We start from the raw sequence: 24,418 nt of genomic DNA, 5'->3' as shown, positions 1-24,418 counted from the left end.
AAAAAAACAAGAAAAAAAAAAGCCATCAAAAGCAAAATCACCTCATTTGAACCAGAAGTTCAACAACAATCATGAAGTCTACAGTCTTATTGGCAAAATGAATACAGAGTGTCTCTCAGTCATTAGGCTCAAGGTTAAGAGTGATGCATATTGTGTTCTGTTATTTTACCCGAATTTTTCATGTTCAATTCATGATTCAAAATCTCTAGGTTTTCAACTCTCTAACTATCTGAAGACACAGTGGGCCATAGACTTAACATTTTTGTTTCTCCTTCTATTTTCTGTAAATAGAAATATTTCTCAATTGTCTCCCTGTTTGAGAAGGGGAATTTTCAGAGATGACTTCTTCTTTGTAATAGTCACATGACATCAGGACTCAGAAGCAAGGGGACGAGGAAGAGAAAAAATTTGAAACAGAAAGTTTGCCAGGTAAGTATTACATAAATCATTATAAGCTGCGCAACCTGAGGATGTGACTGCTCTCTTTTCCTTCCTTCCTCCTTTATTCCTTCCTTCCTTCCTTCCTTTCTTGGCTCACAATATCTGAATCTGGGTGTGGAAATGAGCACTTGGGTGTCCACCCCAGCTTTCTCCTAGTGGGACTGTCAGGAAGTGTTGACTGGGGAGTATGATTTGTTTACCTATCAGGCCTAAACTTCCAGGCACTCAGTCCACTTTGGGTTTTTTTCTGTCCCAGTTTTCCCACTTTCCTTTTTAGAAAAAACAAGTCACTCCCTGGGTCTCCCATTGTTTTTTTTTTTTTTCTTTTTTCTTTTTTTTTTTTTTTTTTTTGCGGTACTGGCGATCAAACTCAGGGACTTGTGCTTGTAAGGCAAGCACTCTACCAGCTGAGCTATCTCTCCAGCCCTCCCATTGTTGACATTGGTGGGCAACCCTGGGCTGCTGGACATGCTTGGGGCACTGACTTTGAGAAGGACACTCTTGCTTCTCTTGTTCCTCCGTTGCTTCACTCAGTCCAGCCTCTTTGGGAAGACGTTCTTTATTGGATTCATCTTGAATCCTCTCTAGGCTGTGGCTGCAGAGGAGCTGCCAGTCTCAAGGACCAAGGCCATGCGGCTGTCCTCCCACCGCAGCCCCAGAGCCTGCCTTCATACTAGTTTTTGATTACACGTTTTCCATTAAGAATAATAAAAGTTAGAAATTTCTAACACAGAGAATTGATGAATATTTAAGGAGAGACAAGTGCTAATGATGATGATTGGAGCATGTTATATTACACACACGTGTTCAATGATCACACTAGGCCCTGCTAGTGTGCACAGATATTATGTCTCAGATAAAAAAATTCAGACTGAGGCTGAGGTTCGGTCATAGAGCACTTGCTTATCATGCAAAAGTTCCCAGGTTCACTTGTAGCCTTGGAAGAAGAACCCAAAACACAGCAAAGCAACACAAAATGAAAAAAAACAAACCAAAACCACAAAACAAAGTGCAGCAGATACCTTTCTCAAAAGACTGAAATAAATTTTAATCAATATGACATATTGCAAAAAATGGAAACAAAATGCATAAACTGATTGCTTTAGATGAAAATGATGATTACACAGTAAACTTACTAGCACTGTCATTCTGTTTTCCTGTAAGTTCTGTTTATGTTTGAACTTTTCTTCCTATTCTGCATTCTGACAAGCTCATACCCTCTTCATACAAATGCAGGAATTGGCTCCTGTGCATATTGCACATGCCCTGTGTTTAGTGCTGTGGTCTGTTCTAGATTGTCCGTTCTTTCCTTATCTCTCAAAGATGCCTGCTGAGTTCCTTCCAATCAACTAACAGAATGCACTTTAGATATTTCAGAGTACGCAGGGTATTTCACAGTGAGGATGTGCCACCCATACTTTTGGTGGTCTTTCTTACTTTTGTGAACATTGCTTTACCATTATATTGAGGCTGCCAAAATATTCTGGTATTGTTAGTTTCAAAGTGGTTCTCAATGACGAGTGATATCTGTGTCTCCCAGGGGACATTGAGTAGTGTGCAGAGACTTTTCACATCAAGAGACCTCAGGGATGCTGCTTAATGTACTACAAGGTACAGGACAGCCCAATCCCAAAGTGTAAGCTGACCAGAATCTTATAGGTGAGAAGATTGAGAAGTTGGATGAAAGAACATCTTCAGCTTTCCCATTCATTCCTGTCCCCAGCCTGTCACCAAGACATGGCACCAAGTCCCTTGTCTTCCACCACCTCAGAGAGTTCCTCTTTTCTGTTTTAGAATTCCAATCCCATCAATTCATGGGCTCCTTAGGGTGTTTTCCAAAGCAGACGAACGTGATAACATCTTGCTCTTTTCTTAACAGCATGGAGTTAAGTTTGTTCTTATCACCACTGTTTTGATCTCTCTGTTATTGATATCTGTCTATTTTTGTACCATTATCAGCATTTCAAGTGATGTCACAATTAGTGTTCCTCTACTGACTATAGGGGTGATTTTTTGACTATTGAACAATTTCAAATTGTATTTAGTGATCTGTACTTATCTTCTTATTCTGAGTTTCTTGCTGTACAATGTAGTAGTTCACTGTAGATTTCATATATAATGTCTATATATTCATCTCAAATGTGTTTTGCATTTTTCCACTGAGGTCTTTAAACTGTCTGATTAATGGTAAATGTGTGAGCTAGGAGATCATCTTCATCTTCTCCCAGAGAGATGGCAGTTTTATAAGGATGTATTCTACCATCTAATTTTTCCTAACAGTTGGATATTTAACTGGGTGTTATGTGAAATATCCACATACACTCGTCTTCATTCCTGATTCATTCCTAAGAGATAACTGAGCATTTATAACCTGCCACAATGTCATAGGAACATTACCTGTATGTGTGTACACAAAGACTTTGTGAACTTATTCATTTTTGGATGTTGATATATATATTTTTATTATTGTCCTGTTGATATTTTAACATGCTGTATACCACTATTGGTTCTTTAAGGTTTATTTTTTGTGTTCCTTTTTGTTTGGAAAAACCACAAAAATAGCATCTCCAAGTCTCAGGGTGTTGGTCAGTGTAGAGTGTCCACAATCAGAGAGAAAGCCCTGAGTTCCACGCTCAGCATGTGCGCAAACACACACACACACACACACACATTAAACTCAATCTCTTATCTACTGTCTCCACTCAACCTGATATTGTTTTTCTCATATCTGCTTCATAATCAGTCATGTGACATGATTATTCTTTTTAAAACAGGTTTATTGAGTGGTAACGAATGTTCAAAGGTCCACATGTATTTGATGTGCATAATTCAGTGAGTTCCCACACATGTCAACACATGTGATATACCCTTAGCACAAAAAAGCAATGGGCCTGTGATTTGACCCATGCACATGTTCCTTGTCCATCATTGGGACGTAGGAGCTTTTGTGGTCAAGCCATCAGCAGTGCCTGCAATTTGGCCAGCACGCTGCATGTGTTCCTCAGTGGTAAGAAAGAATTTCTCATTAAAAGTGTGCAATGGCTTCAGGTACAACCAACAAAATGAGAAGTTATCCTCCACTTATATATGATGTGTCGAAATACATTCTACTGTCATGTATAAGTGATTAGAGCAAATAAAACATATTTAAGAAAGTGTACAATGCATGAACTGCAGAATAAAGTCTGCAGTTAGACAGATATTCCTACTCAGTAATGGCATTAGTGATGCCCCTACGATGACCAGAACCAGAAAAAACAAAACAGAACAAAACAGAGGTCAGTTTCTTTCTTTTCTTATTTTTTTGTTTTTGTTTGGCAAGCCATCCTAACTTTATTTTTACTCTTGGAATAGAGTGTAATGACTTTCATTTGAAAAAAGCAAAAGAACCATATTTTATAATATAATTACTCAGTGTAATTCGATATGAAGCAAAATGCTACACTCTTCTAAAGAGTCCACATACAGAAACTGGTTTATGATGGAAAGTATAAATTGTGTCATTTCTGTTGTGTTGGTACTGGGAATTGAATCCAGTGTCGCATTTCCTCTGACCCACATTGCAGGCGTTTTTATTTAGATACAGAGTCACAGGAAGTGACTTACGGCCTTGCTAAATGGCTGAGGCTGGCCTTGAATTTGCAATGCATTACCTCAGCATCCAGAGTCAATGGGGTACAGTAACGTGCCATCAGGTTCAACTGAATTTCCCATTTCAACTAAAGCAGTGGTGACCATGTATGTAAAGAGGAGTCATGATATTTTTCTTTTTATTTTGGTAGTCACATCCACCACATGGAAACAGGAAACAGCACAAGAGTTTCAGAGTTTCTTCTGCTGAGATTCTCAGAGGACCCAGAACTGCAGGCCCTCATCTTTGGGCTTTTCCTCTCCATGTACCTGGTCACTGTGCTGGGAAACCTGCTCATCATCCTGGTCACAATCTCAGACTCCCACCTGCACACGCCCATGTACTTCCTCCTCTCCTACCATCCTTTGTTGACATCTGCTTCACCTCCACCACCATCCCAAAGATGGTGGTGAACATCCAGACACAGAGCAAAGCCATTACCTACACAGGATACATCACCCATATGTGCTTCTTCTTCATTTTTGTAGAGTTGGGCAACTTCCTCCTGGCTGTGATGGCCTATGACATATTTCTAGCCATCTGCCACCCCTGCACTACATGGTCATCATGAATCCCTGGTTCTGTGGTTTGCTGGTTCTGGTGTGCTGGATCCTGAGTGTCCTGCATGCCCTGCTACAAAGCTTAATGGTGCTGCAACTGTCCTTCTGCAGAAATTTGGAAACCCCACACTTTTTCTGTGAACGTAACCAGGTGGTCCAACTTGCCTGTTCTGACACCTTCTTTAATGACATGGTGATGTATTTTGCATCTGTGTTGCTGGGTGGTGACCCCCTTGCCAGCATCCTTTACTCCTACTGCAAGATAGTGTCCTCCATCCGTGCAATCTCATCATCTCGGGGCAAGTACAAAGCCTTCTCCATCTGTGCATCTCACTTCTCCATGGTCTCCTTATTTTATGGCACGGGACTTGGTGTGTACATTAGTTCTTCTGCAACCCGCAACTCACACTCCAGTGCCACAGCCTCGGTGATGTACACTGTGGTCACCCCCATGCTGAACCCCTTCATCTACAGTCTGAGTAATAAGGATGTAAAGAGGGCCCTGAGAACGCTCTTTGGTGGGAAACTGTAGCAGGTTCAGAAGCCCATACCCATGACTGCAGGCAGCAAGCCTCAGAGCCAGAGTTGGGATTCTAAGGAGATTGGGCATGTGAATCTTCCTCCTCCTATTGATTTCCTGCAATTTTACTCCTCTGAGCTCATCCTCTCTCTAACATTAACAACCCACTTCACTCAGTCTCATGCTTTCTATGATGCTCAGCAGTTTTTTTCTTTGAGTGTTTAAATTCTTTTAAACGTTGAACAAAAAACTTTGAAAATTCCCATTCATATCATGGGGCAGAAAGGATGTCTCAGGAATCATTTCTTCCCACTTGAAATGCATCATATCAATGAAAGTTTCTTTGGTTTTACTGAAAAAATATTCCTGATTTTGGCTATGTGTATGCAGAAGCAGGTCACTGGGCCCCTGAGGTGGATTTTGTAGTTTGTAGTAGAGTGAAATGTGTCACTGAAGTGCTTCTCCTTTGCTTTATCAATTCTGTGTATGTAAATACTTTAACTGCTACCCTTGGTAATTTGGACTTTAGTATAATTGTGTTGATTGTTGTAGGTTACTGGGGTCATAAAATTAAATTAAAAATTTAGGCCAAGATATTCAAAAGTTCTGTGGATTAGGATTGAGCTAATTGAGATATCCTTGGGAAATCATTATTCTGCCTACTACAAGTTCTTTTTAGCAGTGATACTAGTAGTGTTTCGAGAGCCCTTGTATGCAATTATTGACTGGACACAGTGGAGCACACCTTTAAACCAATAGCTTGGAGGCTGAAGCTGGAGGATGGTCATTGTGAAGGCAACCATGCAAGTCAGGGAGACCCAAGCAAAAAAACAAATAAATAAATAGGGCATTTAGCTCAGGGGTGGGCCACATCTGGGGTCAATCTGCAGTATGATGAAATGATAATAAAAATAACACAGCAACAATAATACACAGAAATCATTACAATCTTTAGAGTGAGTGAACTCACTTCCTTTCAAAAAATACACAAAAATAATATCATAAAGAGAATTTTGGCAGGAGAAGACCTAAAACTACCTACACCAGAATTTCACAGAACTTCACAGCCTTGCTCCTCAGAGAGAGGTCCACAGATCAGGACCTCCAGTAACAGGACCACCTTTGTCAAGGAAAAATGCAGAGGTCCTCCAACCACAGTAGACCTATGATCTCAGCATTTGCATCACAACTTGCATCCTTGATCATTCTTCTGCATATTGAAGTTTGTGTAGATTTGGATTTGATGAACACTTCACTGCTGACATTTGGAGGCAGGGAAATTATTTGTGTTGGGAGCTGTTGTGGGTGATGTAGATGTTTAGTACCAGCATTCAGACTTCATCATATATTTCCAGAGGAATATATCTCAAGCTGAAAATATCAGGCTCAGATCTTAGGAACTGGAAATATTATACCAGAATTCAAATTAGGGTGTTTTCTCTACTTAAGTTAATAGCATTGGTCAGCCCAGTTCCTATAGAGGATGGAGTTCATAATAGTATCAATACATAAGACAGACTTCATAGAAGAGTCTACCATAAAAAAGAAGATTCCCATTACCTGTCAGATATTAAGATCAGATTTTGATGCATAAAATGAATAAATCACATCTCTTCCTAGTAAACATTTTGAAGTAAGGGAGTGAGTGGGACCTCTTAATACGTGTTGAAACTGTAATTTAATGACAGTTAGAGAAAGAAACTCAAAGGCAAGTGGTGTAATCCTCAAGGCTTTAGACCAAGGGAACACAGTGCTCACTCTTGTTAAAGAGGACATGGCACTTTCCTTGGGTATTGGTGCTTTTCTCCCAGCACAGGTCCATGCTTTGAAGACACATAAGATCCAGTCAAGATGAACTCATCAGTGTCAGACTTAGAAAACACTTTCAGTCAAAGTGGGGATGAAGTGCCAGGATCCTGGACCTCTGGAAGGCTGGTGGATCCATGGAGAGATAATAAAACTAGGTGTACTGGACTTTAAACGTGTCTCTTAGGAATAGAGAAACACCAGACAGAATATCATGTCTTTCCAGGCCAGCGTCCCTCCAGGGGACAAGGGGGAAATGAGCCTAATGAGCAGATATAGGGAGCTGTGACTCTCTGCTCTGATGTGGTCCCTCAGTACACAGCCTTGTGCTGGATGGGATGTGCTGGTGTCCTTTGAGGTCTTCAGTCTGCCTAGGAGCCCAGCACTTGACTCCTTCCTGCTGTGTTTTCTGGGGACAGAGCTTCAGTCACCATCAAGCCCACCCAGGCAGGACATTGCACTTCCACAGAGAGATCTTCCTCTCAGAGCTTGTCTCCAGGTGAGTCTAAGAGTTCAGTGGACGCTGCAGGAGAGCTTCAGAGAATGGAACCCAGGACTCTTTAGCTGAGGTTAGTGAGAGCCAGGTCAACCTTGCACAGAGCAGGGCTGCTGTGGCTGCTCGCTGTCCTTATTGAGGATTTACTCACAAGACTGAAGTGATTCATGACACTTGGCTGAGAAGTGGACATTGCACTGATTAACACAGGGTTCACTGCTGGCCATGAAATGGAGCTAATGGAGTCCGAAGAGAAGAAGGGAGGGAGGTGTCCAGTGCTCCCAGAGAAAGAGCAGAGATCCAAGGAGCTTTGCATTTAAGGGAGTAGAGGAATAGTAATTAACTGTGAAGGAACAAGAAGTTTGGTTAGTGCATTTTAAAATTGTGTATGTGCTCAATATGGGAAATAATTGATTATGCTTATTTATTATTTACAAAGATCCTGAGTATGAATCTTGCATGTTATCTTAGGTGAAAAGCTCATGGGACACACATTTTTAAAGTATTATTTTCTCAATAGTAACATTGAATATATAATTTCACAGGTGAATAGAGTTATGCCTGGATCCTTACTGTGGAATGTTTGCATACTTGTGAGACTTAATATACCTGTGTTTTTTCAGCTATTTCCTGGTGTGTTGCAAAGGGCTTTGCTGGTTTCTCTAAGTGATAGGAGTTCCCCCCACACTGTTTTCCATTATAGTCTTTTTAAGTGATTATTGGTATTTTTTCTACCACAGACTGTCTCTTTTCATGTATATAGAAACACATTAGTTGGGAATGTGTGAAAATTTGTGAATTTTGTAAATTCCAGTCTGTGCATTGATTGTATCCACACATTACTTTTTCAGAAAATGTGAGTGATTAATTTAATATTCTTTGAATTCTTGCTTTAAATAAAAAAAAAGATAGTCGACGGTCTTGTGCATCCCTAGTTCTATGTCACCATAGATATACATTTCCATCTGCTTTTTACACCTCTGCTATGACTTATTGTGTATGTGTGGTTTTCTGCTCAGATGCACTGCTCAGAAAGGGATCCACTATATGTATCATTGAAAGGCATTCATGCTTATTTCCCTCTTGATCCAAGCTTATTTTATCCTTGTTTAACATATTTCAACATAAACAATTTTATATGGAGATATCAAAACTTTACCTATTTTCACCATCCTGTTGTTTAGAGGACTTCCTTTATTTTGTCTTATTTGCAGGTGTTTGGCAATTGAGTCTCAAATTATTAACCCATGTTGATATAATTAACTAATTCCTATTTCATATCTTTCCATTGGATGTTTTAGATTTTTCATTGTGTTTTGTTTCAAACTGTGCATGGTGAATGAATATATTGAAAAGTGACATGGACTGCTGTCAACATATACAGGGAGCATTTTTAATGAAGAATAGCAAAATATTTAAGAATCGGTGCAGTATAATATAAGCTGGTGGTCAGCAGAGGCTGGAAAGGGAGGGGAGGAAGCAGGGAGACTGGATAACCACTGCAACCCACAGTCACAGGGGAAGGGCCTGTGTCCCACCACACAGTGGGAAGTTTTCAGTGCAGCCATTCCTTATACAGTGCTATGTCCAAAAGTTGATAATCTTTTGATGCAAACATAATATTACTTCCAAACCACTATACTTGTTTTTTCTTTTTCTTCTTTTTTTTTTACTATTTCAAGGCACATTTAATTCAACATCAAGAGTGTAATACAAAAGACACAAATTCAACAAAGGATCACATTCCCCCATGCATGCGTTACTTGTACTGTCATCTATTATTTGACTTTCTCATGACTATTATAGGTTCTTTCTCAGAAAAAACAAAACAAACAAAAAAAAAACAACCCAAACAAAGTAACAAACAAAAACAATTAAATACAGAATTACCTGCTTTGACCCAGAGGTTCAACAACAATCATGAAGTCCACAGTCTTATTGGCAAAACTGATACAGAGTGTCTTTAGGTCATTATGCTCAAGGTTAAGTGTGATGCATTTTCCATTTCTTCATTTTACTGGAATTTTACATGTTCAAGTCTTGATTGAAAATCTCTGTTTGCAGCTCTCCAACCTGTCTCTAGACAGAGTGTGCCACAGACACTTCTGTTTCTCACGCTATTTTCTGCAAACCGAAACATTGCTCAAGTGTCTGTATTTCCTAGAAGGGGAAGTTTGTGGAGATGGCCTCTTCTTCAGAATAATCTGACGGCATCGGGTCTCAGAAGCAAGGAGAAGGGAAGAGAAAAAAGCTGAAACACAAATTTCACCTGGTAAGTTTTACACAATTGATTACAAGCTGCACAGTTTAAGAATGTGGCTTTTTCTTTCTTTCTTGGCTCAAAAAGTGTGAGTATCAGTGTGGAAATGAGCACTTGGGTGTCCCACCCCAGCTTTCTCTTAATGGGACTGTCAGGAAGTCTTGTCTGGGGAGTATGATTTGTTCACCTATCAGGCCTAAACTTCCAGGCACTCAGTCCATTTTGGGTTTGTTCCAGTTTGTCTTTAGTCTGACCCAGTTTTCCCACTTTCCTTTTTAGGAAAAACAAGTCACTCCCTGGGTCTCCCATTGTTGATCTTGGTGGGCAACCCTGGGCTGCTGACTTGCTTGGGGCACTGACTTTGAGAAGGACACTCTTGCCTTTCTTGTTCCTCCGTTGCTTCACTCAGTCCAGCCTTTTTGGGAAGAGGTTCTTCATTGGTCATCTTGAATCCTCTCTAGGCTGTGGCTGCAGAGGAGCTGCCAGTCACAAGGACCAAGGCCATGCTGATGTCCTCCCACCGCAGCCCCAGAGCCTGCCTTCATACTAGTTTTTGATTACATGATTCCCATAAAGAATAAGAAAAGTTAGAAATTTCTAACGTGGAGAATTGATGAATGTTTAAGGAGAGACAAGTAAATGACCCTGATTGGAGCATGTTATATTGCACACACGTGTTGAATAATCACACTAGACCCGGCTAGTATGCACAGCTATTATGTCTCAGTTAAAAAAAAATCAGAGTGAGGCTGAGGTTCAGTCACAGAACACTTGCTTATCATGCAAAAGGTCCCAGGTTCACTTGTAGCCTTGGAAGAAGAACCCAAAACACAGCAACGCAACACAAAATGAAAAAACAAATCAAAAAGCACAAAATGAAGTGCAACAGATACCTTTCTCAAAAGACTGAAATGAATTTTAATCAATGTGACATATTGCAAAAATGGAAACAAAATGCATAAACCGATTGCTTTAGATGAAAATAATAATTACACAGTAAACTTACTAGCACTGCCATTCTGTTTTCCTGTAAGTTCTGTTTATGTTTGAACTTTTCTTCCTATTCTACATTCTGACAAGCTCACGTGCTCTTCATACAAATGCAGGAATAGGCTCCTGTGCATATTGCACATGCCCTGTCTTTAGTGCTGTGGTCTTTTCTAGCTTGTCTGGTCTTTCCTTCTCTCTCAAAGATGCCTACTGAGTTCCTTCCAATCAACTAACAGAATGCACTTTAGATATTTCAAAGATGCAGGGTATTTCACAGTGAGGTTGTTCCACCCATACTTTTGGTTGTCTTTCTTACTTTTGTAAACATTGCTTTACCATTATATCAAGGCTGCCAAAATATTCTGGTATTGTTAGTTTCAAAGTGGTTCTCAATGACGAGTGATATCTGTGTCTCCCAGGGGACATTGAGTAGTGTGCAGCGACTTTTCACATCAAGAGTCACAGGGATGCTGCTCAATATCCTCAAGGTACAGGACAACCCAATCCCAAAGTGTAAGCTGACCAGAATGTTGTAGGTGAGAAGATCGAGAAGTTGGGTGAAAGAACATCTTCAGCTTTCCCATTCTTCCTTATCCCCAGCCTGTCACCAAGATATGGCACCAAGTCCCTTGTCCTCCACCACCTCAGAGAGTTCCTCTTTTCTGTTTTAGAATTCCAATCCCATCAATTCAAGGGCGTCTTAGGGTGTTTTCCAAAGCAGAAGAATGTGTTGATATCTTGCTGTTTTCTCAACAGCTTGGAGCTAATCTTCATTCTTATCACCACTGTTTTGATCTCTGTTATTGATATCCTCCTATTTTTCTAAAATTATCAGCATTTCAAGTGATGTCACAAGTAATGTTCCTCTACTTACTATTGGAGTCATTTTTTTGACTGTTAACAATTTAAAATTGTATTTAATGATCTGTGCTTATCTTCTGATACCGAGTTTTTTGCCTTAAAATATAGCAGTTCATGGTAGATTTCCTATACAATGTCTTGATTTTCATTCCAAATGTGCTTTGCATTTTTACACTGCAGTCTTTAACCTGTCTGATTATTAGTAAAGGTGTCAGCTAGTAGATCAACTTCCTCTTCTCCCATTTTATAAGCATGTATTCTACCATCAATCGTTTTCCTATCAGATGGATACTTAACTTTGTGTTATATGAAATGTCCACTTACACTCATCTTCATTCCTGATTCATTCCTAAGAGATAACTGAGAATTTATCACCTGCCTTAATGTTATGGGAACATGACCTGTATATTCTAGTGTGTCAAAGTCTTTGTCAATTTAATCATTTTAACATGTTGATTTTATTATTTTCCTGTTGATATTTTAACATGCTGTATACCAGCTTTGTTGGTTCTTTCAGTTCCTTTGCAGTATCTTTTTGTTTGGAAATACAAAAAATAGCTTCCCCAGCATTTGGAGTGTTGGTCAGTGTAGAGCATTCACAATCATAGAGAAAGCCCTGAATTCCACGCTCAGCGCACCTGCATACGCGCGCGCACACACACACACACACACACACACACACACAAATACAACCTCTTATTTACTCTCTCCACTCAACCTGATTTTGTTTTTCTCATATCTGCTTCATCTTCAGTCATGTAACATGATTATTCTTTTTAAAACAGGTTTATTGAGTGGTAATGAATGTTCAAAGGGCCACACCTATTTGATGTGTATAATTCAGTGAGTTCCCACATATGTCAACACATGTGATATACCCTTAGTACAAAATGTAATAGACCTGTGATTTGCTCCATGCATATGTTCTTTGTCCAGCAATGGGATGTAGGGCCTTCTGTTTTTGAGGCCTGGATACCTGGAATGTGGCCAGCACTCTATTTGTGCTCCTCAATGGTAAGCTGTAATTTCTCATTAACAGTGCACAATGCATGAATTCTGGAAAACAAGCATAGAGTTAGAGAGAAAGTCATACTCATACTCAGTAATGGCATTAGGGATGCTGTAGAATGACCATACCCAAAGGATAAAAGAGAAATCAGATTCTTTACTGGAAAATATAAATTGACCCATTTCAGTATTTTTGTTTTTGTGTTTTTGGTACTGGAATTTGAACACTGGGATACTTTACTACTGAACCACAGTGCAGTCCTTTGTAGGGTGAGACAAGGTCTTGCTAAGTTGCTTAGGGCCTCACTAAATTGTTGAGTCTGGCCTTGAACTTGAATCCATCATCCTCAGCTTAGATGATGGGATTGCAGGTATGTACCACCGGGTCTGGATGAACTGTCCCATTTCAATCAAATCAGTGGTGTCCATATGTGTGAAGAGAAGTCATGTTATTTATTAATTTTTAGGTAGTAATATCCACCACATGGAACAAGGAAATAAAACAAGAGTTTCAGAGTTTCTTCTTCCAGGATTTTCAGAGGACCCAGAACTGCAGTCCCTTATATTTGGGCTTTTCCTCTCCATGTACCTGGTCACTGTACTGGGGAACCTGCTCATCATCCTGGCCAGCATCTCAGACTCCCACCTGCACACGCCCATGTACTTCTTCCTCTCCAACCTGTCCTTTGTGGACATCAGCTTCAACTCTACGAGCATCCCAAAGATGCTGGTGAACATCCATATACAGAGCAAGACCATTACCTACACAGGCTGCATCACCCAGATGTGCTTCTTCATGGTTTTTATAGAGTTGGACAACTTCCTCCTGACTGTCATGGCCTACGACAGATATGTGACCATCTGTCACCCTCTGCACTACACTGCCATCATGAATTCTCAGCTCTGTGATTCGCTGGTTCCAGTGTCCTGGATTCTGAGTCTCCTGCATGCCTTGTTAGAAAGCTTAATGTTCTTGCTACTGTCCTTCTGCACAAACCTAGAAATCCCCTACTTTTTCTGTGAGCTCAACCAGGTGGTTCAACTTGCCTGTTCTGACACCTTCCTTAATGACATGGTGATGTATTTTGCAGCTTTGCTACTGGCTTGCTGTCCCCTCACTGGTATCCTTTACTCCTACTGCAAGATAGTGTCCTCCATCCGTAAAATCTCATCAACTCAGGGCAAATACAAAGCTTTCTCCACCTGCACATCTCACCTCTCCATGGTCTCCTTATTTTATTGCACAGGACTTGGTGTGTACCTCAGTTCTGGTGTAACCCACAGCTCACAATCCAGTGCCACAGCCTCTGTGATGTACACTGTGGTCACTCCCATGCTGAACCCCTTCATCTACAGTCTGAGGAATAAGGATGTAAAGATAGCCCTGAGAAGGCTCTTTGGAGGGCAACTGTAGCAGGTTCAGAAGCCCATGCCCCTCACTGTAGGTAGAAAGCCTCAGAGCTGGATTTGGGATTTCTGATGAGATTGGGCTTGTGATGTTTCCTCCTCCTATTGATTTCCTGCAGATTCACTCCTCTGAGTTCAATATCTCTCTACCACCAATAACCCACTTCATTCAGTCTTCTGCTTTCTATGATGCTCAGCAGTTTTTCACATCGTCTGAGATTCTAAATTCTTCCAAACTTTGGACAAAAAAAAAAAAAAAAACCCTTGGAAATTACCATGTGTGTCATGGGATGGGAATGATTTCCTACAAATAATTTCTTCCCTCTTGAAATGTATTGTATTGATATGTTTTTATGTTTTACTGAAATATATTTATTTGGTTTCTTATGTGTATGCAGAAGCACAGCACTGAGCCCCTGAGCTGAATTTTGTAATTTGCAGTAGAGGGAAGTGTGTCACTGAAGTGCTTCTCCTTTGCTTTCTCATTTCAGTATGTCAATGTTTTAACTGCTCTGCTTGGTAATTTGGACTTTAGTATAATGGTGTTGATTGTGATAGGTTACTGGGGTCATAAAATTAAATTTAAAAATATAAAGCCGTCATATTTAAACTCTTTTTGAAGTAGAATCTAGACACCCTTTGGAGATCTTCATTCTGCCTACTACAAGTTGTTTTTCACAGTGATATTGGATGTGTTTTGAGTGCCTTTGTATGGAATCATTGGCTGGACATGGTGGAGCACAACATTAAACCAAGAACTTGGAGGCTTAAGCTGGAGGATAGTCATTGTGAAACCAGCCTTGCAAGTTAGGAAAACCCAGGTAAATGCATAAATAAATTAAAAATAAATAAATAAATAAATAAATAAATAAATAAATTGTCAGGACATGTAACACTGTGGTGGGTCACCTCCGGGGTCAATTTGCAGTATGATGAAATGATAATAACTATAGCAACAACAGCAACGATAATACACAGAAATCATTGCATTCCTTAGAGTGAGTGAACATATAACCTTTCAAAACTGCACCAGAATAATGACATACGAAGACAATTTGCAGAGGAGAAGAGGTAAAATGACCTACGTAAGACTCTCACAGAGTTTTACAGACTTTCTCCTCAGAGAGAGGTCCCCAGAAAAGGACCTGCAATACCAGGACCACCTTTGTCAAATAAGAATGTAGAGTTTCTGGAACCTTAGTAGACCTATGGTCTCACCATTTGCTTCTTTATTTGCCTTTTGGTAATTCTTCTGCATAATAAATGTGGTCAAGAATTGGTTTTGGTCACCTCTTCACTGTTGACATTTAGGGCTAGGGTAATTATTTGTGCTGGGAGCTGTTGTGGGTGTGGTATATAGCTAGTACCAATGTTCAGACATTGTTAAATATCCTCTGGGGGAAAATATATGTACAAGAAAACCGAGGCCCTTGTACATGAAGTGGAAGCATCATGTAAAAAGTCAAATGAAGGTCTCATTGCTTCTTATAGTATAGCATTTGTCAGCCTGTTTTCTGACGTGGAGATGGAGGTCACAGTAGTGTCACTCTGTAAAATCAAATTCATACAATAGAAGTCAATAAAAATGATGTTTCCCATTTCCTATCACGTATTAGACTCAGGTTATGATGCATGAATGAAACAATCACATCTTGTTCTAATAAATATTTTTAAGTTAAGGATTGAATGGGAGCTCTTAAGTGGTGTTAAAACTGTAATTCAATGACAATTTGGGAAAGGAAAAGGTAGAGAAGAAGTGTAATGCCCACAATTTAGACAAAGGGAACACAGTGCTCACCCTTGTAAATGAGGCGTTACTTTTCTGGGGTATTGGTGCTTTTTGCTCAGCACAGGTTCATCCCTAGAGACACATGAGCTCCAGTCAAGATGAGCTCATCAGGGTCAGACTTGGAAATACTTTCAGCCAAGTGGGAGAAGATGTGCAAGGAAGCTGGACCTCTGGAAGACAGGTGGATCCATGAGAGAGTAATCAAAACAAGGTTTACTGAACTATAAATGGTTCTTTTGGGGATAGAGAATCAGCAGGTAAATTATCCTGTCATTCCAGGCCAGTGTCCCTCAGGGGCATAAGAGACAAATGAGCCTAATGAGCTGATACAGGGGGCTGTGCCTCTGCTTTGATGTGGCCCCTCAGTGTACATCCTTGTGCTGGACAGGATGTGGTGGTGTCCTTTGAGGTCTTCGGTCTGCCTAGGAGTCCAGCACTTGACTCCTTTCTGCTGTGTTTTCTGGGTACAGAGCTTCAGTCACCATCAAGCCCACCCAGGCAGTACCTTGTACTTCCACAGAAAGACCTTCCTCCCATAGCTGGTCTCCAGGTAAGTGTGAGAGCTCAGTGGACACTGCAGGAGGGCATCAGAGAGAATGGAACCCAGGACTCTTTAGCTGAGGTCAGTGGAGAGCCAGGCCAACCTAGCACAGAGCAGGGCTGCTGTGGCTGCTCGCTGTCCTGATTGAGGATTTACTCACAAGGCTGCATTGATTCATGACACTTGGTTCAAAAGTGAACATTGCACTGATTAACACAGGGTTCACTGCAGTCCATGCAATGGAGCTAATGGAGGCTGCAGAGAAGATGGGAGGGAGGCATCCAGTGCTCCCAGAGAGAGAGCAGAGTTCCAAGGATCTCTGCAATTAAGTGACTAGAGGAATAGGGATTAACTGCGGATGGAAAAACAGCGAAAGTAGCGTATATTTTGATGTGTGTGAACTTACAATGAAAAATATTTGATTACATTTATGTATTATCTACAAGATTCTGAGGAACGATCTTGGAAATTTATATTTCTATAAATGTCCACAGGACACATATTGTTTAAAATTTTTTCATTTGTTTTAATTAGTTGTACATGACAGTACAATGGATTTATACATTTTGATAAATCATACATAATAGATTATAATCTCTGTTTTCTGATTATACATATTATAGGATCACATTGTTCAAGCAGTCATATATGTACATGATGTGTTAATATCTGTCTCACTCTACTATCATTCATTCCCCCACACCACTTCCCCTCCCATCACCCCCTCTACCTAATATAATGTAACTGCTCTTACCTATCCACCACCCTCATTGCAAATTAACATCAGCATATCAGAGAAAATAGTGGTTTTTGGTTTTTTTAGTTTAACTTCAGAATTACTAAACTATGGAACTAACCTAGATGCCCTTAAACAAACAGGTGAATGGATAAGGGACACACACACACACATGCAGGGACGTACATTTTAATGTGTTATTTCTGTTGTCTCATTAAAAAGAAATTTAGCATTTGGATAGAGATACACCTAGGAGACTTACTTTGGAATGCTTTATATATCTGAGCCTGTGTCTGTGAGTTTGTTGAGCACTTATTTCTAATTACTGAGGGTCTATGCCAGTTTCTCTATTGTATAGTGGGAGGTTTTATGCCCAACCCATTTTCCAATGCATTTATTTAAGAGATTGGTGAAGTTTCATTTTCTTTTCAGACTGCCTATTTTCAAATATGTAGAAATATTTTTGTGTGGAATATTGAAAAATTATGACTTTTGTAACTCCAAACCTATCAGTTGACTGTATTTGTTTGCACATTCTTTGGAATTAATTGAGTGATTAATGTAATATTTTATATTTTGAACACTTGCTTTAAAAAACGTCGTGAACATTCTCACACATCCCTCATGCTACATCACCTTAGATCCACATTTCCAACTGCTTTTCACATCCCTGCTATTGGTTACGGTTGTATTTTGTCTTTTTCTCCTCAGGTGCATTGCTCAGAAAGGCATCACCTTTAGGCATCATTGAAAGGCATTCATGTTTATTTCCCTCTTGATGGAAGCTCATTTCCTCTTTACTTAGCATATTTGAACATACGTATTTTTGCATGACCGATACTAAAACTTTACATATTTTCACTGTCATCCAGTTTGTAGGACTTCCTTCATTTTGTACTATTTACATGTGTTTGGCAATTTAGTCTTGAATTTGTAACCCATGTTGATATCATTAAATAGCTCCTATTTCCCATCTTTCCATTGGATGTTTAGATTTTTCATTCCATTTTGTTTCAATCAGTGTGTGATGAATGAATGTATTAAAAAGTTACATGGAACACCATCGACATGTACAGAGAGCATTTTTAATAAAGAATAGGAGAACATTGAAGACTCAGTGTGGTAGAACATAGGCTGGTGGTCAGCAGAGGCAGAAAAGGCTGGGGAGGAGCCAGGGAGGCCTGATGACCACAGCAGTCCAGAGGCACAGGAGGAAGGGAAATATTTGATTATATTTGTGTATTGTTGGCAAGAATTCACATCAAGATCTTGCAAATATCTTGCAACAGAAGTTCATGGATGCACTTCTGATAGTACCATGTATCCCTTTGGTATTCACCTGGAAAGCATTATGTCACACTTGAATACAAGTATGTCTAAGAGCCTTACTGTGCAATGATTTGCATATCTCTAAGGCTGAACATGCAGGTGGGGTTGCTTGCCAGTTACCTCTGTATTGCAGAGTCTCTCCCTCGAGATTTTGCGTAGACACGGCAGGGTATTTCCCTCATTTTCCAATGTATTCTTACAAAGTATTGGAGTTTTTCCCCCACACAAATTACCTGTTTGCCTTTTAGTTTAGTTGTTTCATGTATGCAGAGAGATGTTTTGGGGAGTGTGTAAAAATGTATAAACTTGTGTAGTCTAATCTCTCAGGTGATTATGTTCCCACACTTTCTTTTTTCTGAAAGAATACAGGAATTGATGTTCTTTATTGTGAGTTCTTACTTCAAGGTCCTTGTGCTTCTCTGTTGCTAGTGTTCGTGTTCTATGTGTATTTTCAACTCATTTCCACCTTTCTGTGGTTGCTTACTCTTTCCCTTTACTTCTTTGGATTAGCTACATTTCCCAGAGAGGCATTAGCTTCGAGCCTGCCTGGGAAGGTATTCCTTCTTCTTTACCATTTGTTTAAAGCTTGTTTCATCTGTATCAAGTATATTAGAATACACTTATCTTTACATAATCACACTAAGACTTTAAACATTGTTACTAGCATGGAATTTAGAGGATTTCCTTCATACTCCAATATTCGTGAGGTTTTGGCAATTTAATCTTGAGGTAGGAACCAAGATGATATTAAATAATTAAGAGTTTATAACTTTTCTTTTAGATGTTTTAGATTTTCATTTAATTTTGTTTCAGTCAGTGCAGACTGTATGCTTGTATTGATATGTCACATGAGTACAATAAATATATGCAATGAATATATCCAAATAAAAATGAAAAATTAAAAATAGTGAAAATTAGAATGAGTGATCAGTAGAGGGGAGGTAGTGTGGAGGAGAGACAGCAGGGGTTGTTGGTGGATACCAACACACACTTAAAAAGGAGCCATAAATCCTGAGTTCCTGCAGCAAAGAGCAATGGTTATAGTACATTTTATTCTGTGTTATATGTTTGTGATTTTCATATTCATAAGAAAAAGCATAACATTACTTAAAAAACATAGATCAACTTTTAATTATATATTCTCATAAGAAATTAGAAGAAGAAAATTAGAAACTTCCCACCAGAGAATTGGTGAATATTTAAATGGAAGGAAATGTTCATTAATCTGATTTGAGCATTGCACATTGAATACATGTGCTGAATTGTCACATTGTACCATATTAACATGTACAGGTATTGTGTATCAATTTAAAAAATTGGTCAGAGTTTGTAGCACAGTTATAGGGAGCTTGCTTAGCATACCAAGGTCTTGGGTTTGAGATTCAACTCTGCCAAAGTAAACAAAAAACACACCCTATGAATAAATTGATTATTAAATGAAATTTTAAGACAAAAATAAAATCCATAAACTCATTGTATTAAAGAAAAACGCAGTATACGTATACAGATTTAATTAATGCTGTCATTCTCTATTCTGTAAGTTATCAGTCTCTTTTAAAACTTTTCTTACTGTAGAATGTGTACATACATGCTCCTATACTTTCTATGCAAATGCCTGAGAAATATCCCGCGCACTCCTCACTGTTCTCTCATTTGGTGTACTCTTCTTTCCTTGCTGGTCACCCAGTACCTTCTCACTCTGTAATTCCTGTGGACCACCTGCAGATGACAATGCAGTTTAGGTATTTCTAAGGATGCACAGCATTTCATAATGGGGCTGTGCTACTCGTACTTTCCATGCCTTTTGTATTGGTTCTTATTAATTCACTGCTATATCAATGTTACAAAAAATACATTGCTATTTTTAGGTTCAAACTAGTGATTCTCAACCAGAAGGGATGCCCCTCGCTGACACAGAGCAAGTTTCACAGACACTTTCATCCGTCACTCAGGGGAGGGGTCATGAGAGCTCAGGGGTGTTTTTGACCCTCCCACAATGCACAGGCCAGCACCCGCCTCAGAGAATTAACTTGTCCCAGCATGTCAATATTCAGGAGATCAAGAGACCTTGAGTTAAGGAGTTTCTATCCTTTTGGTATTTGTAGCTGACTTGAGATTATCTCCCTCGTATGTGGTCCAGAGTCACATCTGTTCTACCTAATTTTGAGAGCTCTCTTTTTTCTGTTTAAAAATTCTAACCACAACTGACAGAATAGCTCTTCAGGAGCTTTTCCTAAGGATGAAGGTTGTGGATAAAATAGTTCTTGCTATTTTCTTAAATTATTACTGAGCTCAAGCAAATATTTTGGTGTCCCTTTACCATTATTTGTCCATTTTCTACCAGGATCAGTATTTTGATCGATTTTTACAATATATTATTTCTCCATTAACTTCTCAGGTGATACTTTAGACCATTAAAATCATTCAAATTTTTTTTTACTGGTACATATCTGTCTTCTCACACCTGAATTTCTTGCCTTACTAGGTTCTTGCTGACTGTAGAATTTTATATAATTTGTAGAGGTTCTCCTAAAATCAATGGTGTGTTTTTACACTTAGGTCTTATCTTCTCTGGTTACTGTTAACATAAGTGAGGTTGGGGCCAAATTCATTTTCTTCAAGGCAGACATTTATGTGAGCATTTATTCCACAACCTAATATTCTACTAAATTAAAATGAAACTTTGTCATATATGAAATGTTCACATATACTCAGACTAAGTTCTTTATTCATTCAACATGAGACAGCTGGGAGTTTATTAACATCAGGATATTATAGGAACATTACATGTTATATTCTGATATGCCAACTTTTGTTGGTTTAATTACTAATTCATGTTGGTATCATGGATTTGCTCCTGTTAGTCTTGTTCCAGTTAGTTTTGATCTTTGCATTGCAAAGTATGGAACCAGAGCCTCAGTCATGCTGACCAGTGCTCTACCACTGAGCCACACTGCCACCTGGATTCCACTAGCATTTGAGGCTCCATTCAGCTTGATGAACACAGTTGTTTGGAAGTAGTCCCATGGAATCTAGTTGCATTGTCCTTGCAGTTTTGAATTACATATTTTACTACTTTTTAACATTTTTCTCTATTAATCACAGGTAGACTTCAGTACCTTTGCAAAGATAGGAAGGTGAACACAGCCCATGAAGTCTTTGCTTACCTGGATCTGGTTTTATAAGGTCATAGTCTGAGTACTGTAAAATGCATGTGTAATAACAGAAGTCCCCAGTCATAGGAAGGAAGCAGAGGGACAGCACTCTCATGACGTGTGGTTTTGCAAGGAATGACTGGAGAGACCTTTGCTTGTTGGATGAAGACGAGAAACAGGGCCAGAGTGCACCCAGGGGCGTTGGTAAGAAAAACAATAGACAATTAAAATTCAAAGCCCAAGCATAGCAAAGAACAGATGCCGCAGGAGAGATGTGAGCAAGAGGAAATCCTCAGCCATCATAGCAAAACCCATTGGTCAAGGAGGTCTAGAAGAGGCACCGGAAAAGCAAGAGTTTCTGCCTCATATAGAAACAAGACAAGATTTTGTTGTACTTTGTGGATTCTTTTGTGAATTGTTAATTTATTCTCCTTAATCATTTTATCTTTGTGTCCTTTCTGTATCACATTGAAATCATAAAGACATTGCTATTTTTGACTTTGGATGTTGTTTATTTCTGCCCCTTTCTTATTTTTGCAGGGTGCCCAGGAGACAGACCCTGGGCTGGAACATACCCAAAACCAAGGGAGTGGTTTCTTCCTCTTGGTCTCTCAGGGACCATCTGGGCTTATTACCTCACTCCCCCACCATGTCCATTTCATTCCACTATTTTTGCTTATTGATATCTTTCCCTGTGTGTTTCTTTAAATGCAGAGTGTAATCTATCAAAATGAAACAGTATTGGCTGCATGCTTATTTGTTCATGAGAGGCTTACAAAATGGTCATTCTGGATGTCATTTTTGCATCAGGGGTAAGACAATTTGATCTGGCCAGCTTGCATTGTATACACTAGAAGCATAACAGTGCGGTTTGAAGGTCAGAGGCCACAGTCTTGACAGTGTGGTGTGTGTGCATGTGTGCTCTCCTCAGGGCAGGGCTCTGGGACTCAGATAGTACAAGGTGATGGTCATAGTACATATTTAACAATAAAGGTAACATGTATCATGTCCATTTCCATTCAATGATGCTGGGGAAGGAAGTTAATAATATGCGAAGGTGTAGTGGGGAGGAAGGCCTCCCTGTCTCAGGCAGATTCAGCTCCAGCAGGGAGGCCACCTCTTTTCTCAGCATCCTCTGACACCATCTCTGATCTCTCTCCCTCTTTCTCATTGACCTCTTCACACTGGCTGCTTGATGCCTTTGGGTTCCCTAAATATGCTCCTGTCTCAGGGCCTTTGCACTGGGAATTCCTTCTGCCAGGTAGAAATGCCTTTTGGTCTGCTGGCTTCTGCTGGATATCCTGAGATCTCTGTTCTCTACTGAGCTTCTGGTCACCTATTAAAACAGTCCTGGAGCTGGGGGTGTGAGTCAGTGTGAGAGCCCTAGAGCACCTGCTTAGCATATACAAGGCCCTGGTTGAAATACCCAGCAACACACACAAACACACACACACACACACACACACACACACACACACACACACTTAAATACAACCTCTTATCTGCTGTCTGCATTATAACTGCTTTTGTTTTTATCGTACGTGCTTCATCATCAGGCATGCTATATGATTATATCTTTTTAAAGTAGCTTTATTAAGTTAGAATTAATTTTCAAAGGACCACACATTTTTTTCCTGTAGTATTTTTTTATTGTAAACAAATGAGATACTTGTTGTTTTTCGGTTAGTACATGGAGTAAAGGCATACTTTTGTGTAATCATAAATTTACATAGGGTGATGTTGTTTGATTTATTCTGTTTCTTTTTCCCTTCCCCCAACCCTCCTAACCCTCTTTGCCTCTAAACAGTACTTCCTTCCTCCATTTTTGCCCCCTACCCTAACCCTATCCCTAACCATAACCTTAACCCTAACACCTCCCAACCCCCATTCTGTGTCATCATTCACTTCTCTGCGAGATCATTCAGGATCACACATATTTGGTGTGTATTATTCAGTAACTTGTCACATGTGACAATATATATGATAAATCATTTGCATAAAAATGTAACATTCCTATAATTTACCTCTGTGCACGTGTTCTTTGCCCATCACTGGGATGTAGGAGCTTTGGTTAAAGATGGTGCCTGAAATGAGTTCAGCAACCCACAAGTACTCCTCAATGGTAAGAAGTATTTTCTCATTAATTCTGTACAATGCATGAACTCTTGTGGAAAGGCTTAGAGTGAGACAGGAATTTCTCATCAATATTGACACTAGGGATGGCCTAGGATGACCAGACCCATGATACCACAGAAGTTAATTTATTTATTGTAAAATATAAATTATAACATTTCAACCATATTGGGAGTGTCCACGTGTGCAAAAAGCAGTAATATTATTTTTCTCATTTCAGTAGTAACATCCACCCCATGGAACCAGGAAACAATACAAGCGTTTCGGAATTCCTCCTTCTGGGATTTTCAGAGGACCCAGAACTGAAGCCCCTCATCTTTGGGCTTTTCCTCTCCATGTACCTGGTCACTGTGCTGGGAACCTGCTCATCCTGGCCACCATCTCAGACTCCCACCTGCACACGCCCATGTACTTCTTCCTCTCCAACCTGTCCTTTGTAGACATCTGCTTCACCTCCACCACCATCCCGAAGATGCTGGTGAATATCCAGACACAGACCAAGGCCATTACCCATGCAGGCTGCATCACCCAGATGTGCTTTTTCTTGGTTTTTGTAGAGTTGGACAACTTCCTCCTGTCTGTGATGGCCTATGACAGGTTTGTGGCCATCTGTCACCCACTGCACTACACTGTCATCATGAATCCTCAGCTCTGTGGTTTGCTGGTTCTGGTGTGCTGGATTCTGAGTGTCCTGCATGCCCTGCTACAAAGCTTGATGGTGTTGCATCTGTCCTTCTGCACACATTTGGAAATCC

The 24,418-nt window shown here is 39.8% G+C and overlaps 2 pseudogenes; both read left to right on the top strand.

The window, feature by feature from the left end:
* Positions 1-4,395: 4,395 nt before the first annotated feature.
* Positions 4,396-5,164, top strand: LOC124968117 (olfactory receptor 7A10-like; annotated as a pseudogene).
* Positions 5,165-13,057: 7,893 nt separating this feature from the next.
* LOC124968116 (olfactory receptor 7A10-like) overlaps positions 13,058-24,418 on the top strand; it is a 21,601-nt pseudogene continuing 10,240 nt past the window's right edge.

The sequence above is a fragment of the Sciurus carolinensis genome, chromosome 17 (assembly GCF_902686445.1).
Source record: "Sciurus carolinensis chromosome 17, mSciCar1.2, whole genome shotgun sequence".
NCBI lineage: Eukaryota > Metazoa > Chordata > Mammalia > Rodentia > Sciuridae > Sciurus > Sciurus carolinensis.
This window is presented reverse-complemented; position numbering and strand designations above follow the sequence as displayed.